At 38.8% G+C, this 18,768-nt stretch overlaps 1 long non-coding RNA gene across 1 annotated transcript; it reads left to right on the plus strand.

The window, feature by feature from the left end:
• Positions 1–2,781: 2,781 nt before the first annotated feature.
• Positions 2,782–17,894, plus strand: LOC134790762 (uncharacterized). Its single transcript, XR_010144214.1, has 4 exons — positions 2,782–2,926; positions 4,885–4,994; positions 15,708–15,844; positions 17,556–17,894. It is a non-coding gene; the product is annotated as an uncharacterized LOC134790762 (long non-coding RNA).
• Positions 17,895–18,768: the final 874 nt, after the last annotated feature.

Consider the following 18,768-nt stretch of genomic DNA (forward strand, 5'->3'; position numbering starts at 1 on the left):
GAACAGATTATTTATCGCGTTGCCATACTTGCCATGGAGGCAATTGTCACAAAAAAACAACTTTGTCGAATAAAACTCAAAATATTATAACACCGTATTTATAGTCTGTACTACGACATAATTCATATAAATAAAAATACTTTCAGTTTTACAATGTTAAAAGAAACAAAGTTTTCATACGCCATCACAGTTGCTGAGAACTTTATTATCAGAAAATTCAGAAAAAATCAGGGCGGGTAGATTCACAACCTGTGCTGCGTTCAATTGTGTTTCGTGGTCAATTGTGTGTTATTCCAGCCGTGTATGATAGGTATTTTATTTACATCAACAGTCAAGTTAAAAGTACCTGTTTTCGTGTATTAATAAATATCCTGAAGCCTTTCTTCAAAGTCGAAGTTTTTTACGTTCGCAACATAGGTCCTTAGACGCTATTTATGCCCCTTCACCCCTGATATTGACGTTGATGCTTCTGGTTAAGAATTACAGATGGCGCTTCAAAATTGATGCAAAAAAGTTCCACGAGAAGGTCTCTTTGTCCTATACAGGGTGTCCCTAGCCATTGGACAAAGCCGAAATGTACATATGCATCAGGGTATATAGAACCAGTATACAAAGTATCATAACAATCGGTGTAGCGGTTACGAATAAATTAACAAATTACAATTTTTTTACTTTGGAGCAACCTCTGTGTTAATAGCTCCTGAGGTAATAAATAGTATAAAACCTTCTTGGACCGTTTTGATTATCGTTTTTATTTATGACATTAATAAGATTCTGACTTTTGACAAATGTCACCATTGTCGCACATTTTCAAAAAAAATGCCAAAAGCACTGCCAATGATTAATAACAATTAACACGCGTTCGACAAGGATGACGGTCAGGGCATGAAGTTATCTAGATCCGAATTGTCAAATGTGACAGCGCTATCCTGTTTTGCCAGTAATGTAAACAGAATTACCCGAACGTCTGAAATTTCTTTCGTGAATCGGAAGATATTGCTAACGAATAATTAAAATTGACGTGTTATTGTAAAATTTAAGATAAAATACATTATAAATGAAAATTATAAAATTATAAAGAAATATTTTAACTTATTAACCATAGCTATAATGTACCCATGTAACATGTTATGTTGAAATAAAGTGGCAATGTTATTGTGACGTAGGCCCGTGTCACTCTGGGAATAGAAGACCATGTTTTATTAGACCATGATTAAAATAATAATAATTAATAACCGTTAGAGCATTTCTGAGAAGTAACCCTAAGTGGGATATCAGGGTTTGTCCAATGGCTAAGGTCACCCTGTATATAGATGGTCAAGCAAATCTTGTCAGTAGAAAAAGGCGTGAAATTCAAATTTTGTATCAGACGATATCCCTTCGCGCCTACATTTTTCAAATTTTGTTCTATATATAGATGGTCAAGCAAATCTTGTCAGTAGAAAAAGGCGTGAAATTCAAATTTTGTATCGGACGATATCCCTTCGCGCCTACATTTTTCAAATTTGCCGCCTTTTTCTACTGACAAGATCTGCTTGACCAACTATATTATACATACTACTCTTTGCTTAAATCTGTCAGTTGCCGCCTATAGTGCGACATAAAATAGTAGAAATTAAATAAAATGGAACTCAAAAATGTCCATACTAAATTGTTGCCATGTGTAAGCATTTTACGTCAAAAATGTGACAGTTACGTAGAAACTGGCGCCCTCATTTATTTTCTATTATTTTATGTCACTATACGAGTACCTAAGTAGGTGCAACAAAGTCAATCGCTATATAATTTTTGGTTAACCGCGATTTCTCAGTTCGGGGCGAACTACTAGTTATTAAATACTTCATCGTATGCGATTACAAGCGTTAATGTAGGTTAATAATTAACGGAACTAGATCACTCCAAAGTGAAAAAAAAAATGCCGGTCTTGCCTACAGTGACCTTAAGTATATTTAATTTTGTAAACCTCTACTTAGGTTACAAGTTCAACCGGTTGGTGGTGGTGAACCGATTTGGAAAATTAGTTTTTTGTTTGGAAGTATATACATAGTTCCAAGTTGGTCCCGTTTTTATCCCAGTTCTGATGATGGGATCCATGAGGAATCCACGGAACTCTTCGAATCTTATAGGCATACATATAGCGTTTTTTGTGTTTTCATCAATAAAGCAAGTAGGTATTTACATTCAGTTTTTATTTATATCAGTTAAAGTGACAATTAACGAAATGGAACTGCTGACGATGATTAAAACGGAACTCTTTAACGATGCATGCACTTTGGCGATTTGTACTCTTGGTTAAGTTTACTAAGCCCGTAAGATTTATAAAGAACATTTTTATCAAGGTTTAGTCTGATGATAGGTTCCATGAGGGATTGAGGGAACTCCTCAAACCTTATAAGCAAACATACAGCGAGTTTTGTATTTTCATCAACTAAATAACTAAGCATTTACAGTTACAAAGTGCCATTTGATAAAGTGGAACTGCTGATGAAGGCTTGAAGTCGGTTTTACTTTTTTTAGGGTTCCGTACCCAAAGGGTAAAAACGGGACCCTTTACTAAGACTCCGCTGTCCGTCCGTCCGCCCGTCTGTCACCAGGCTGTATCTCATGAACCGTGATAGCTAGGCAGTTGAAATTTTCACAGATGATGTATTTCTGTTGCCGCTATAACAAGAAATACTAAAAAGTACGGAACCCTCGGTGGGCGAGTCCGACTCGCACTTGTCCGGTTTTTTCTTAATTATCTTAAGCCTTTTTACGTAATTATATACTTTTTTCGACTTTTAAATATTTGACGCTGTCATGTTTTTCGAATAGTAAAATAAACATGTCAAGAGAAAAAATAGTGATCTTATTTATAGAAAGCTACTAAAGTATGAATAAATACCTACGCAAGAGTAACATAACAACATAAAATGTACTAATTAAGGTATTTGCTTAAATATGATATGGTGTAGGTTGTTTGTGTTATCCGCCTGTATTTTAGGATTTCGTTATCTATCCAAAACATGCGCACCCAAGTTATTTCCATGTTTTTGTCCCCCAAAACCCTGATCGTGTGAAGAGATTTTATTTACTTTGACAAATAGAGCATTTGCATTAACTACAGATATGAAAAAACGGGACCCTTTAGGTATCACTTCGTTGTCCGTCCGCCTGTCGGTGGGTCTATCCGTCCGTCTATCCGTGTATCCGTCCGTCCGTCCGTCCGTCCGTCCGTCCGTCTGTCAAGACCCTTGATCTCGGGAACGGGTGGAGGTATCGAGTTGAAGAGGAATAAAGTAAATACGAGTATTATTATTTACTAGGTATACAGTATGTCCAAAGGAAGAGTGCTATGATAAGCAGAAGTAATTTTTTAGGGTCCGGTACCTCAAAAGGAAAAAACGGGACTCTTTAAGGATCAATTCGTTTTCCGTCCGTCCGTCTGTCCGTCTGTCCGTCTGTCCGTCTGTCCGTCTGTCCGTCTGTCCGTGTGTCCGTCTGTCCGTCTGTCCGTCTGTCCGTCTGTCCGTCTGTCCGTCTGTCCGTCTGTCCGTCTGTCCGTCTGTCCGTCTGTGAGTCCGTCCGTCCGTGTGTCTATCTGTCTTTCCGTCTGTCCATCCGTCCGTCTGTCCGTCCGTCCGTCTGTATGTCAAGACCCTTTATCTCGGGAAAGGGTAGAGGTATCGAGTTGAAGAGGAATAAAGTAAATACGATTATTATTTACTGTACAGTAGGTATGTCCAAAGATTTTCAAATCTTTTATATACAGGTACTTATAGTATATTTTTTCCACGACAAAGCATGGTTTCATGAAACATTTCCCGAAAACGCGTAAAGAGGCACAATCCACCTGATGATGCCGACATGGCTCCCAGCTTCAACTGCCACAAATGCGGTCGCAAATGCCGGTCCCGCATTGGCTTATACAGCCACGAGAGACGTTGTTCCTCGCTTACAGACGCTGCATAAATCATCTGTCAAGATGTTAAAGGCCTGAATGATGATAGTATTTTTTTTAAAAAGCTTTTATTAGGTCGACCTGTATGTAACTAACTATGTAATGGAATCTAAGGTAACTAATTTAACCATCTTCCAAGGATCGTAGCGTCATGAAAATTGGCAGCTGTATGTAGTTCTGATGACAATACAATAATATTATGGTACTGTCGAACTGATCTGATGATGGAGACAGCAGGTGGCCATAGGAACTCTGTGATGAAACAAAGCAACCTAATTGTGTGTGTAGGGAACTTGTCCATGACAAGTATTTAATAGGTGTTTGGGCTTAGGCTTTTAATTATTTATTATTTATATCCTCCCGGGTGGGGAGAGACGAAGGAAGAGACATTGACCAAATTCCACACGGGCAAAGCCTTGGCCACAGCGAGTATATAATCACTCCACCTTATAAAACAAAGTCCCCCGCCGCGTCTGTTTGTGTGTCTGTTCGCGATAGACCCAAAAACTACGGATCGAATTTTCATGCGGTTTTCACCTATCAACGGAGTGATTCTTGAGGAAGATTTAGGTGTATAATTTGTTAAGGTATTGTGTAACCCGTGCGGAGCCGGGGCGGGATGCTAGTACCAAAAATGGCGTAGTTGGTGTCAATTTTACGTAGGTTTAGGTAGAGAATCTTCAAAAATAAAACAATAGATACCTACAAAGCAGTTGTTATTGGCCCGTCTTTATACACCTGTATACAGTTATACATACACCATACGGAACATTTCATTTAATTGGATGGGTGATGGGAGGCATGTTTGACCTTATAAATGACTGTGCCCAAACATTTCCGAAACATATCGAACGTTTTAGTTGCAGTTTTCAGTAGTGTAAAATAATTGGTATATTTATAGTACCTCCTGTTATAAATGTAAATATAATATATTATTTTTTAAGGTTCAATGGACTGGCACTGGTTTCACCAAGAACGATGAGCGAGAAGCGATTGGAGCTACAAAATAAGAAATGAGTTGGCGCGCGAGCAGCGAGAAGCGAGTATAGTTCTGGTACTTACTTCTGATAGTTTTGTCGCCCGGCTATAAAGCGAGTGGTCGAATACGAGTTTGACGTTTTAAACACTGTATTTAAGGTTAATAAGGTCTACAAGGAAATATCAGCCTTCGTGAATTAAGTATTGTAACCTTAGTCACAGAATAGAAGTACAATGGAACCTCGATAGCACGGATCTCAAGGGAAACGCCAAAAACTTCGTGTTAACGAGGTTTCGTCTTATAGAGGGCATCGACTTAGAGAGGTTCTTGTAGGTTTTTGTTCGTCTTAAAAACGCATTAAAAATTCGTGTTAGGCAGGTAATTATAGAAACGTAGAAATACAGTTTCTTTTTTTCGAGTTACAGAGGTTCGTTAGTAATATCGATATAGATGTGGTAAAACAATACGACTATTTTTTCTAGTTGCATGGTCTCTCCGACCGCCAAGCGAACATCGCTTCGCGAGTACCTACCGCTGAGCGATTTTATCGTTGACAGCTTTTATCGCTGCGAGTAAAGAGTGTAATAGTGCACTGCCTTATGGGAATTTAGTTCAGATTCGGAAACCGCTACCAACTTTTAGTATGTTGTTGGACATGGCATTGGGTCTCGAAAACTGCCGGGAAACAGCGGCGCCGACCATCTACTTCATTCAGCCTCGATTAGCCTTTTATAGAAGCAAATTTTAACTACGAGCGTAGCGAGTAGTTCGAAAAGTGGAATCTTGAGTGTTGCAAGGGCTTCAAGGCTGTGAAGGCTGGCAGTATTTTCCCTCTGATCCTCTGAAATACATACAGGTCAGCCCTCTGGTCATTTGAAACCTCCATAAGGCATCTTGCTAACTCATAGAGGCGACGCCCGCTAAGCCCCTAACAGTTACTCTATGGCCTGAGGGTTTCAATGTTAGAGAAATTATGTACTACCTACTGCTTTTTATTTCTCTTAGAGTCTGTGCGGAGAGAGACGACTCATAGAATGTATTGATTCCCTTATGTTCCACGACTCTTCTCTTTCCGCACAGAGTTTATAGTTTATATTTGTAGTGCCAGGCAATGATAATAAAGGTCTAATTAATTTTAATCTTTTGCTCGACTACGGCAGAATTTGCTGTCTATGCGTGCATGTACTGTTTACATGAAACTACTGAACTTATTTAATAAATGAGGTGTCAATTCATTCGTGTTTGTAGCCCAGGTGACAAAAGCCACATTTTAACCAACTATCAAAGGAGGAAGGTACAGTTCGTTTGCTTGTTTAACAAGCAAATTCAATTTATAAATTAAGATTCCAGTCGAAAATGTCGTTTTCATGTATTTTATGTAATGTCCTTTCATTTAATACACGATAATTAGAACAATTCTTTGCATAATAAGAGCGCATTAAGATAGAATTGTACAAATACAAATACAAAAATAATAGAATTGTTGGCGCGCTTTAGTTTTTTTTTCTACAACTTTCACAGTTTTTATCGGAAATTTAAAATTTAAATTGTAATGTATAGTTGAATAACTGGTTTCTTTAATATTATACGCAACATTTTATTAACGTTTTTAGTTTAGCCAGGGGTGCGAAACTCCTGACTTCGGCCAAACTCGGCTCCGCTCGGCTCAGCATTGCTCCGAGCAATTATTAGGGTTGGCACCACTTGACTTCCTTTTGCATGCACGACCACAGATAAGATAATCACTTGAATTTTGACAACCCTAAATAGCAGAAAGAGATAGTGCCATATATTAGAAAGGGATAGCATGATTCGACCCTGAACCGCTGTCAAACTTCGGTTTTGTAGGAAGTTTCCTTTCTGTACGATAGTACTATTATTTGAGTCGCTTAAGTTCAAACTCGGGTAAATCCATCTGTCAGATTATGCGATTTTGGTATTAAGAAAAGGTAATAGGGTAGATATTTGCTGAGAGGGTCGAATGGATTTACCCGAGTTTGAAGTTAAGCGACACATTTATTCTGTGGTTTAGCTATAAAATCGATATACACCTACTTTTTTCATAAAAAATGGTATTCCTGTGTTTATAGCTCTTAAACCATTTTTTTTTCTGCAAACAATGTTTAGGTGACTTATAATACATTTCATTTCATAATTTCCACATATTTGGTCAAATTTGGATTTTTTTGATATCAGTGTATGGCTTGAGATGTCATCTTTAATGTTGTGGTACATTTCTTTAACGTCCGACTTGTGGTTTGGTTATAAAATCCAAATAATCGAATATTTTTTTACCTCATTTTGTTTATTTTGTAAATAGCTCTTAAACTGTTGTATATTTTGGTACACACTGTATAAATGAAGTATAGAATATTTCATTAGCTTTCATTTAATACCCCACACGTGTATGTGCCATGCATAGTTTGGGTGCAATATGCAATATTCGCAACGAGACGGGAGTCATTTTGATGATATCATTCCGCTGAAGGCCTGAAGTAGATGGCCGGCGCCGCTGTCTCCCGGCAGTTTTGGAGACCCAATACCATGCGCAACAACATACTAAAAGTTGGTAGCGGTTTCCGGATCTGAGCTATCTCTTCGACTGTTTCCCATAAGGCATAGTACTTTAAAGAGAGTCCTCGTGCAATGTGAACAGCCAGCGATCAACTATTAATATACCTATCTATCTCTTTTACCGACACGGAATCTCTATCTTATCGCTTACGGGTCATTTTATTTAAAGTTGTCCCCTACACTTTTTTTTTAATATGGGAAATTTTATGTTATTTCTACTCAGAATCACGAGCTCTTTCTATCCTAATAGAAGAAAAAAAGTGTGCCAAGGTTTTTATTTCCATTCCGGTACCATTTTTCATAGACTTTGTATGGCAGTCACGGAATGTAAAGATCGAAAATTTTATGGGAAATTCGGGACACTTTTTTTCTCCTATTACGATCAAAAAAAGCTCATGATTCTGAGTAGAAATAACATAAAAAATCCCAAATATGAAAAAGAAAGTGTATGGGACAACTTTAAATAAAATGGCCCTTACACGTCCTTGAACTAGTGCATATCCATCCATACTAATATTATAAAGGCGAAAGTGTGGCTGTCTGTCTGTCTGTTACCTCTTCACGCTTAAGCCGCTGAACCGATTTATTTGAAATTTGGTATAGAGATTGTTTGAGTCCCGAGGAAGGACATAGGATAGTTTTTATTCCAGAAATCATCCCTTAAAGGGGTGGTGTTTTGTATGGGGACTTAACACCAACTGCACATCAAACTTTGTCAATAGGAACTGTCCCGCCCGCGCGGTGTAGTACCGGCGCTGCACTAAGGGGTAAATTCACGATCTACGCGGCCAAAAGTCGATTTATCAAAACAATAAATACCTCTGCGATAACAGCTACCTGCGGTAGAGGACCCTTTAGCGGCTAGATAACAACCCCTCCCACCCTCGTATGCACTTTCTAATTCGTTTCACGTCAGTCGGAATTTGATCGTGTCACTTCGTGTATGTTACTTGTTCTCGGCGCTCTTAGAAAAGCAAAACTTTGACGGTGTGGTTTATTGTTTTTAAGAGATCAAGAGTGAAAAAAATCATGGATTCTGAAACAGCAGGTTAGTAATTTATAAGCAGAAATAAAAATATGCTTTACTTATTTGTTTTTGAGGCTAGGTTAATGCTCTGAAAGAGAGACTGTTTTTGAGCGTCATTTTTCGCAAAAAAAAAACTTCACTCGTTAATAAGTAATACAATAGGGTGAGATCGAGCAGAATTGTTAACGACATGTTATAGTCTATTGTTTTGGTTATTATAATAAAAAAAAAGACTTTCCGCATGCTTCCGCCAAATCATAATTTTTATACTTTAAAAATAATCCGCCATTTTACTTAAAAATTAACTTTTTTTGTATTGAGTTTAATCGACATGTTTATTTGTTTTAGATGTACCAAATACGTCAGAAATGAAGATGGTGACTAGAAAACACATATTTTATCTCTTCAAAAGTAAAAATTTACCTACATTGGAAGAAAAACTGTGTTCCTTAAGAGATCAACTTTTTTCTAGTGAAGGCTGCACTAATGAGCAAATAGAATTATTTAAAAGCAATTTTGCTTATTTCAAGTCAGAATTTAAGACTAGATGGAGTAAAGCTCAGTATAAAGAAGACAGATTCATAAAAAAACAATAATTCTTGGCTAGAAGGCTCTTTCGCGATTCCCGTTGCTGAAAGTCCGTTGTTTGTAGATATGCCAAAGGCAAATTTCGGCAACACGAATGATGGAAACACCAGCAGAAGGTTTTTTGATGATCCAAAATTAGCATCAGATATAACTGGAATCAGTTACGAGCTGATATATAGATTAAAAGTAATTTTAGAGACGATATCAAGCTGCCACAAAATTGACTCTGAAAAATACGACAGTAACGCAAAGGAAACAGGAGAACTATATGTCAAATTATACGGATGGCATCCCATGACGCCCACGATGCATAAGATACTAGTCCATGGTGCTGTTATTATAAAAAAATGCGTTACTACCTATTGGACAGCTCACTGAAGAAGCTGCAGAAGCGCGTAACAAGCATTTCCGATCTCATCGACTTGATTTCGCAAGGAAGTTTACGAAAGAAAGCTGCAACACGGATATTTTGAATCGCTTACTTTTGAGTTCCGACCCCTTACTGAGCTGCAGGAGAAAAGTAAAAAAAAGAAAGCACAGTACTTTCCTGCCAGAGACGATAGAATTGCTATTGCCTGCCGATCCGAACCCAGAGTGCTCTTCCGGAAGCGAAGAAGAAAACATCATAGCAGAGACTGTAGCGTAATATGGCAACTGATTTTATTTCAGTAATAAATTATTATTCACATTTTACTATATTTTTAATTTTTTCTTCTTTTGTGCAGAGGTCGAAATTTTACATATCAGTAGAATTTTGAAAAAATTACCCTATAAATTAAAAAAAAATATCATGAAACAGTTGTTTCAACTTCGTAAAAGGTACAAAAACCCGCAAAAATAATTTTGGCCCCGTAGATCGTGAATTTACCCCTATGTGCGCTGGTGCACGATTTAGTTGGGTATAGAATAGGGTTTACTAACGAATGGGCCAAAAACGTTTCCCAAAGTATCACATCCCAAACTATGTTTCCCAAATTATCATTTCCCAAAAAAATGTTTGGCAAAACAACTTATCGCAATTTTTCAGTTAGCAATAGTCTTTTTTGGCAAGTTATTGTTTAGCAAATAATTACTTGGACAAGTTTCATTTTACCAAGTATTATTTAGTCAAATAAGCATAACATTGCATGGCATACAGTTTACATACCAATAGATATTTTTATTTTTGTTTTATTTGAAATACTTAATCCCGACCTTGGTATTTTTATCATTTTGGTTATGTTTTACGCATAGGGGGAAGCGGGGCAGATAGGCACAAGGGGCAGTTTTGAACACCCACACTAATTCCTTAACTAAAAACTTATGTTCACCTTCTGCAACACTAAAACGTGGCTTTGTATGTGTGATTGAGGTACCAGCTTCGGCACATCTCTCCTGCCAGCCGTTGCCGCTTAGTGCGTGAAAACGTGTTTCCGCGGTCGCATAGTAAATAAATTATGATTTTTTTATCGAGTTGTGGTGCGAAATTTTAGACTTTACCGGATGAACATCATAATGAGCGCTTAGTACGTTTATTCAGTAATAGAGTAAGCTTATTATTTTAAAGTACTTAATACTTAATAGTATATTTTTAATAAATTATTTTTCATTTATTTGACCATTGGGGTACTTTGGTACAATAAAGATTGGGGCAGTTTTGAACATGTCAAAGTGCCCCTCTAGTGTATCTAAGTGCCCCTGCCAGTTTTTTTGTTGTGAAATTTTTTTTACTGAATAGTGCGAACGTACAAAGAGAAAAAAAAAATGACAAAGAAAAGTTAAAACAACCAAAGTAGCTTTTTGTGAAAAACTGACACTGATTTCATTTTTTTGTAGTTTTAGTGCACCTGCTTAATAACTGGTTGTCAGCACTTTTTATTTTACTTCGTGTAAAAAAACGCCGAAATAACTATATACCAACATGACAAACATAATTAACTTTAACTTACGAATGTAACATATTGAATATAAAATAACTTATTAAAACAAACTAAAACTACAAAGAAATTAAAATTAAAACTAAAATAAAAGAAACTTACCTATAAAATAAAAACCTAATTATAAAAAGAATACCCCCTCTAGCAGGTCCGCCTGTGGCATGGTACCCATTACGCTGGCGGCGTTTCCTCGCTGAACCGCCAGGGCGATTCGTTGCGAGAAATACGCGCCAGCTCTGAGGTCCCCTGTGGCGTCAATCAGCCTAGGGATTGCAATCCGGATTATTCGAACTTCGAAAATCCGGATTATCCGCCAATTTTTCAATCCGTTTCTAAATCCGGATTTTTAAACCCAAATCCGAATTTTCGGATTTTTTGTTAAACTATTATACAATTGCCTTTTGCACCGTTAAAATGTTCTGATTACTGCAAATAAGCAAATGTACAGTCAGCAGTCAGCCAAATATCGTAATATAACTTTGTTGCCATAGAAATAAGGATGTGTTACGATATAGTGGCGAAATATTGAGAGACCAAAGCGGCAGCTTCAGTGGCTCGGACACTTAGAGAATTATGGGAGAGGACCGTGCCGTGAAGAGAGCGTACTTGGGACTTGGGACAACAAAATGGGAGACGCCCGAGTGGACGTCCTAGGTACCGCTGAAACGTAGTTGCTCAAGACCTGCTCAACCTCGGCCATGGCGACTGGCGAGAGCTATTGCAAGACCGAGAAACATGGCGTGATCTGGTGTCGGAGGCTAGGACTCACTTTGGGTCGTTGCGTCACCGTAGCCGTAGTAAGTACCTAATGTTAATATCCAGAAAGGGAAATGGGGACTACCTATTTGTATTAAAAGGCGATTTATCGGCAGTGGTCGTCCATATTTGTCTTAAGGCGGAAATTAATCTAATAAATGTATTTGCAACTAGGCTTATAAAAATAAATAATTCTTTTTTGTTGAATCAAGTTTAAATAAATACCTACGTAGATGAAAAAATACCATCTTGCCTTTTCGCAATGAGAAATTTGCGAATTAAGTTATCCAAATAACGGCTACAAATAAGAAATCCCTATCACAGTTATAAACCCTGGTAGGGTTGAATACATAATAATATCGGTATTTAACTAAATTTAAGACAAACTCTTTATTTCACTTACGCGAACGGAGCTGCGGGCCCGTCTAGTATAAGATAATATTTGTAACTGACGATTCGAAAGTGCTTGTTGCTAAGCCTACTCAATAAAGAATATTTTGACTTTGACTTAGGTTCCGCAACTTCCGCAGTGGAGATGTGCTAAAACCCCCAAGAAATTTTGATCTCAGTGTTGTGACTGTAGGATTCTTAATTAAAATTATTAAACAAGATATTTTTTTGTTTCCAAGTTGCTTTTCTTATTGATATAATATAACTGTGTAATTAATATAACTTGTTATTTGATCATAAGACTATTACAGTAAATAAAAAGACTAATTTCTTATTAGAAAGTCGTTTTTTTATTTATTTATTCCTGGTACCAAGAAAACATTCCCTTAATCCGGATTTTATCCGAAGTTCGGATTTCGGCGTGAAAATTATCCGAAAATCCGGATTTTGTAAAATAGATTCGGATTTGCAATCCCTAAATCAGCCGCCCCGACAGGGCCCTCACAAAGGCCTGCATGTCGGCTGACCAAGGGCCCAGTGTCTCTACCGCGAGCGCCGCAAACTCGTAGTCCTTAAGTAAGGACGAATATTTGCGGCGCTTGAGAACCTGGGCCTGGTCAGTCGCGCTGCCGGCCTGGGTGCGGGTCGCCTGGATATGGGACTGTGCGAAGGTATCTACGCACGTTGCGTCCCACACCAGGGCCCTACCTAGTTCCACGGCACCAATGTGGCCCCGTCGGGGCGCCTGCCATCGTCCCTCGCCATGCCCGCGGGTTCGAGAATCGCAGGCACAGACGCGGTGGCAAGCGACCGACGGACCAAATCATTGATGGTACCGTGGCGAAATAGGCGGCCGGCGCTTTTGGGGCATGAAAGGCCATGTCGGCCCAGCTGATCGACGTTTTTGCCACAGGCGCAAGTGTGAGGGACACATATTTTGGACCCAAGCCTTAAGCATATAGCTATTCTCAAGTTACTTGGGTCAAAAACGGTGCCTATTTGACGGGAAGGGAGTGCTCGTAGCCAATGGCCCGACTCGGGGGCTGATACGGCTAGAATTCGGGCACGTTCGAAGTCGTCCGGACTATCCTGAAGAAGTGTGGTATGAGCTGCTTTTAAGGGAGGGGAGTCCCAAGCCCGCTGAATGTGACGGGCGACTGGGATGTCCTCACCCGGACACGACTCACACCAGGCCTCCCTGGCCTCACTTAGATTCGCTATCTCATCGTCAGGTATCTGAGGAAGGTTTAAAATAATACCGACGAGAGATAGCGAGCCGTATACTGAGGACAGGAACGCGGGTAGAGCCAAACTGGCCGAAGTGCGAACGCCCAGTCCACCCAGCCTTATGGGTAGAACCGCTTGGGTCCATGAACTATTGTCGAGATGAATGTTCAGTGTTTTGGAAAGGCTTGCCTGAAGGGAGGAGTCTATGGAAGACAGGATGGACGGAAATTTCCAAATTGGGCAACTGCGGAGTAAATACATAAATTTGGGTGTAAATAAGCAAAAACGAATGATGAAAAGAGCCATATGGGGATTTATTTTAAATAGGAGGTCTGATGTATTATTGAATAAATTTAATTTACAGTTAATGACGGGTGCGATTGATTCGTCAAAAATTGGTGAGCCTAAAAGGGTGAGGGATGTTTTTGAATGAACGGAAATATTAGGTAAAACTGCGTTAAAATTTGTTAGTATATCTATTTTTGTATTCAATGGAACGTGATCTGGAATAAAAATTTCGCATTTAGTGAAATTTAATGCAAGCCCGATTTTCGAAAATTTATCTATGATAGATTGTATATCTTGTAGTACGGTTAGTGCGTCTCCGCCAAGGGAGCCGTCATCTAAGTACCAACAATTGAATTTTGAATTTAGACTAGAGATGATGGGGTGAATGACCAAACTAAAAATGGCAGGCCCAAGCGGATCTCCCTGTTGGCAGCCCATACTTGACAAGATAATATCATTTCCAAAAAGTAATTTTGAAGGTGCTCCGTAGCATTGCCAAATGTATTTGTAAAGTTCTGGTAGCTCTTTTTTTACTTCTGCTAATAGAGCACCGCGGTCGACCGAATTAAATGCATTTTTGACATAACTGTAGTAGCTTCTAATAGCACCGCACTTAATAGACGTTTTGTAATGTTTAAAAAGTTTACTACTGGTCAGCTAACTGAGTTGATCTGTAAAGTGTGCTCTGCGGGGCAGTTTGAAACACTTACGGGGCACTTTGATTCACGTGCCAAAGTACCCCAAAACGATGTATCAAAGTGTCCCATGTAATGTATCAAAGTGTTTAGAGTTCATTTTGAGGCCTAAAATCGATTTCAAAAAAAGGTGTACCAAGCTGCCCCGCTTCCCCCTACGGATGTGATTAGTTGAACCATAAACATTATAATTTTTAAGAAAAAAAATACCGATTTCTATGGGGGCCGGTGAAAGATTATTGTAGATGGTGCACTATGTAGAAAAGGAGGTAAAACCACCCACTTTTCTAGTAGCATTTCGTTTCTGTAAGGGTCTTAGTTCTAGCCTAACCTAACCCACTTCTCTGATAGCAGTTCGGTTCTGTGAGGATCGCAGTTCGAACCTAAACAAACCCACTTTTCTAGTAGCATTTCGTTTCTGTAAACCTAACCTAACCCACTTAACGGCTTTTTTGGAATATAATATTAGCCAATAAAAATCGTTTGCTAAATAATTTTTTGTCCTAACAACATTTGACAAAGTAAAATCATGCCAAGTGATAATTTGACCAAATAAATTATATGCGAAGTGTAACTTTGCTAAAGGTTCCTTTGGGAAATGAAACTATTGCGATAAGTTTGTTGGGAAGTGAAATTTGGCAAAAGGTATTTGGCCCAAACGAAAGTACACCATAGAATAGAGATAGTTTGACTCCCGGGGAACGACAAAGGGTTATTTTCATTCAAGAAATCACCCTTTAACTGATTGAATAAAATAATAGCTACCTACCTAAATTAATAATTACACGCTGACGAAGTCGCGGGCAAAAGCTAGTATATATATAACAGTAAGCTACAGAGATGAGCCACTGAAAATATCATTGATACACAATTAGACACCTAACCTATTTTTGTAAGGATATATTATTATCACTGCCAAAAGAAGGTTAAAGGTGCCCTCTAGCGTTCCGGGAGTGGGCAGTCAACGTGAAAAATGTTAAAATGCTGGAAAGTGCAGGGGTCAAAATGTCCATACGGAACCGGCTGTCTATGTGGCAAAAAGTAGGTAGGTTAGGTTCGTTAGGTAGCTTCAGATGCCCGAAGGGCAAACCGCCGAGAAATAGGAGCCCCGCGAAGCGGGGCTCCGTCTAGTTACGTCTAGTTGCATAGACAGCCGGTTCCGTATGGACATTTTGACCCCTGCACTTTCCAGCGTTTGAACATTTTTTAACGTTGACTGCCCACTCCCGGAATGCCCTCTAGTAGTAGAAGGTATTGTCATACAATGAATGGTATTATATTTTTTTTTTTCATATATATACTATGGACATTCCTCGATGGCATCAAGTTGCAACCGGAAAGCGATGATCACACGGCAAATCAAATCCTGAAGACTATAGCAGCCACGTCAAAGAAAGATATACCTATCTACCTACCTACCTACCTACCTATTAAAAAAAATGTTTATTCTTTCTCGTTTGATATGTAAGAATGTATGTCAATAAGATGTTATTAGTTAAGACTGCGTCGACCGTCCAATGGCACCCTCATTGGGGCAATTATGATTTCTAAAAAATACAAGGCAATTAATTAAACTATCATATAAATGATCATATTAATATAATATGGGATCCTATTTGAAAGCAATTTTACAATCATGATCATACACGCCATATTTGTTAAAATTGTTGTTATTTAATTACCCTATGATTAAAAATTAAATTAAATTGATTTAAGACCAACAAAGGATCAATTTCGTCATTTTAATTTTAATCTTTCAACGAATGTTAGTAGGCATACACACAAATTTATTAACTAACTACATATTTACAGATGATGGTGTAATAACAACAATTTTGTGTGGTACTATACAGCACGTCCACGGATGATTTTATTATTTCTTTTGCGGTACATATTCATGAAAAGAAATCTACTTTTATGTACTTATGTTTTAAAAAAATGTACTCGCACGGTTTTGGCATAGCGACATACAGGTCGTGGTCGTGCTGGGTAGATACTGCCTGGCACGACCACACTATATTTATGGTTAATTTAATGTCAAATGAATACAAAACAAATGTACTCAAATTGTACTATCTACAAGCACATCAAAATGTGACAGTCATACTGCAAAAATCGCTGTCATGATTAAAAAAGGTGAACCTAAGGGCTGATTTAGACGGCGCGCGAACTCGCATGCGACTTTCATTATATTTTTTTTAATCGGCTGGTGGCATCGTTTCCGCCATTATAAACGATGCTCCGATACAAATACAACGCTGCTCGTCGCAGTGCGGCGTAAACGCCATCGACAATAAGGTCCCTTTACATTGATGATCCCACATTTAGACATTATGCGCGCGCGAACTCTCATGAGATTTTAGTTATTTCAACCAGCCGATCAAAAAAAATGTAATGAAAGTCGCATGCGAGTTCGCGCGCCGTCTAAATCAGCCCTTAGGTTCACCTTTTTAGAGCACCGTACAAAACTTTGTTCACGGTGCTCTTATTTAATCATGGCAGCGATTTTTGCAGTATGACTGTCACATTTTGATGTGCTTGTACAAAGTACAATTTGAGTACATTTGTTTTGTATTCATTTGACATTAAATTAACCATAAATATAGTGTGGTCGTGCCAGGCAGTATCTACCCAGCACGACCACGACCTGTATGTCGCTATGCCAAAACCGTGCGAGTACATTTTTTAAAAACATAAGTACATAAAAGTACATTTCTTTTCATGAATATGTACCGCAAAAGAAATAACAAAATCATCCGTGGACGTGCTGTATAGTACCACACACAATTTTAACAAATTTGGCGTGTATGATCATAATTGTAGGATTGCTATCAAATAGGGTTCCATATATATGATCATTTCTATGATCTCATTGCGGCCTTTGTATTAGAACAATAATAATCCAACCTAAATTTCGGGTCGACTATTGAGTCCAGGACTGCTGCCAAGAAACTTGATGTCCTAATATTTAAGGTGAGGCGGCACCAAGCATAGGTCCCTTCGTGCATGGAATACTGCTGCAACCTATGGGACGGTTCCGCCAAGTATCAGCTGGCAGCCCTGGACTCGATAGAGCGCCGGGCTCATATACTTTATGGCGATGGCTGTCAAATCAAAGTTACAAAGTCTTGTTCATATCATAGCCGACGAGTTACATGTCTATCGGTGTTTCTAGGGAGTGCGCAAAAGAATTGCACGACCTGATCCCAGCTTTCCCTTTCCGGAAGTCCAGGCGCGAGGAGCGAATGCACCCGTTCGTTGTTAATATTCCATTTGTCCGCACAAAACGATTTGCCTCATCTTTTTTGGTAAGGACGATTAAGGAATGGAATGCGCTTCCGTCATCTGTGTTTCCTGGGAAATTTGACCTCGGTCTCTTTAAAGCAAGAGTGAATAGGCTATTACTTACTGAGCCGGTAAGCTCCATCATCTTAGGCTCTGTTTTCACTTTCCATCAGGTGTGACTAGAGCCAATGCCCGTTCAGTTTATTATAAAAAATATATATACAAAGAGTACTATTGTATTATTTCAGTAGTTAGTGCCTTTGGGTATAGTGCGACATAAAATAGTAGAAATTAAATAAACTGGAACTATAAATATTCAATACTAAATTGTTGCCATGTTTAAGCATTTTACGTCAAAAAAGGGATAGTAACGTAGAAAGTGGCGCCCTCATTTATTTTCTACTGGTTTCTGTCGCACTGTAGTTTGAGGCAGGAAATAGGCAATATTACGCAAAACCCTGCGTAGAGGGCGTTACCGTCCGTGCATTACATGACATGCACCGTCAAACTATTTGTATTTGTGCATTACCTGTAATGCACGGACGTATCGGTCCATGTCAGTAGTGAAGGCGAGGGACAGTTAAAGTGTTAATAATAATAGCACAACCCAGGGCCTATCACTCTTGGCCATTCGATCGACAGAGAGGCAGACAACGAAATTTCGATTAACGCGTTTTGCGGTAGGCCATCTGTAAACATAGGTACTGTAAACAAATCACCTTGATGCATCAATATCATAGTGAAAATTGTGAAGAAACTCCGGGGGGTCAGGGCTTTGCACATAGCAAGACCGGGCCGGGCCCGCACCGTGCCATTCCCGAGCCCTGCATGGTGATGACATAACGCTTTGCATAGAAAACGAAGCTCCGGAAGCTCCGGCCCGGCCACAGCCCGGTCTAACATGAGTCATCCTAAACTGGAAAAAAACCGGAAAAACTAAATTTTGTGAAATGATCGATAAGCATTTGATTTTTTCCGGGATTTTCATCCCTAATTCCACCCAGTAATAAAAAACGGACTTTTCTAAATATGGTTAAAGTACAACTTGGTTTATGAACGTGAATAAGCATTTTTGAGCGTTCATAGGTGAATGTGTGGAGCGA

The sequence above is a fragment of the Cydia splendana genome, chromosome 1 (assembly GCF_910591565.1).
Source record: "Cydia splendana chromosome 1, ilCydSple1.2, whole genome shotgun sequence".
Classification (NCBI taxonomy): domain Eukaryota; kingdom Metazoa; phylum Arthropoda; class Insecta; order Lepidoptera; family Tortricidae; genus Cydia; species Cydia splendana.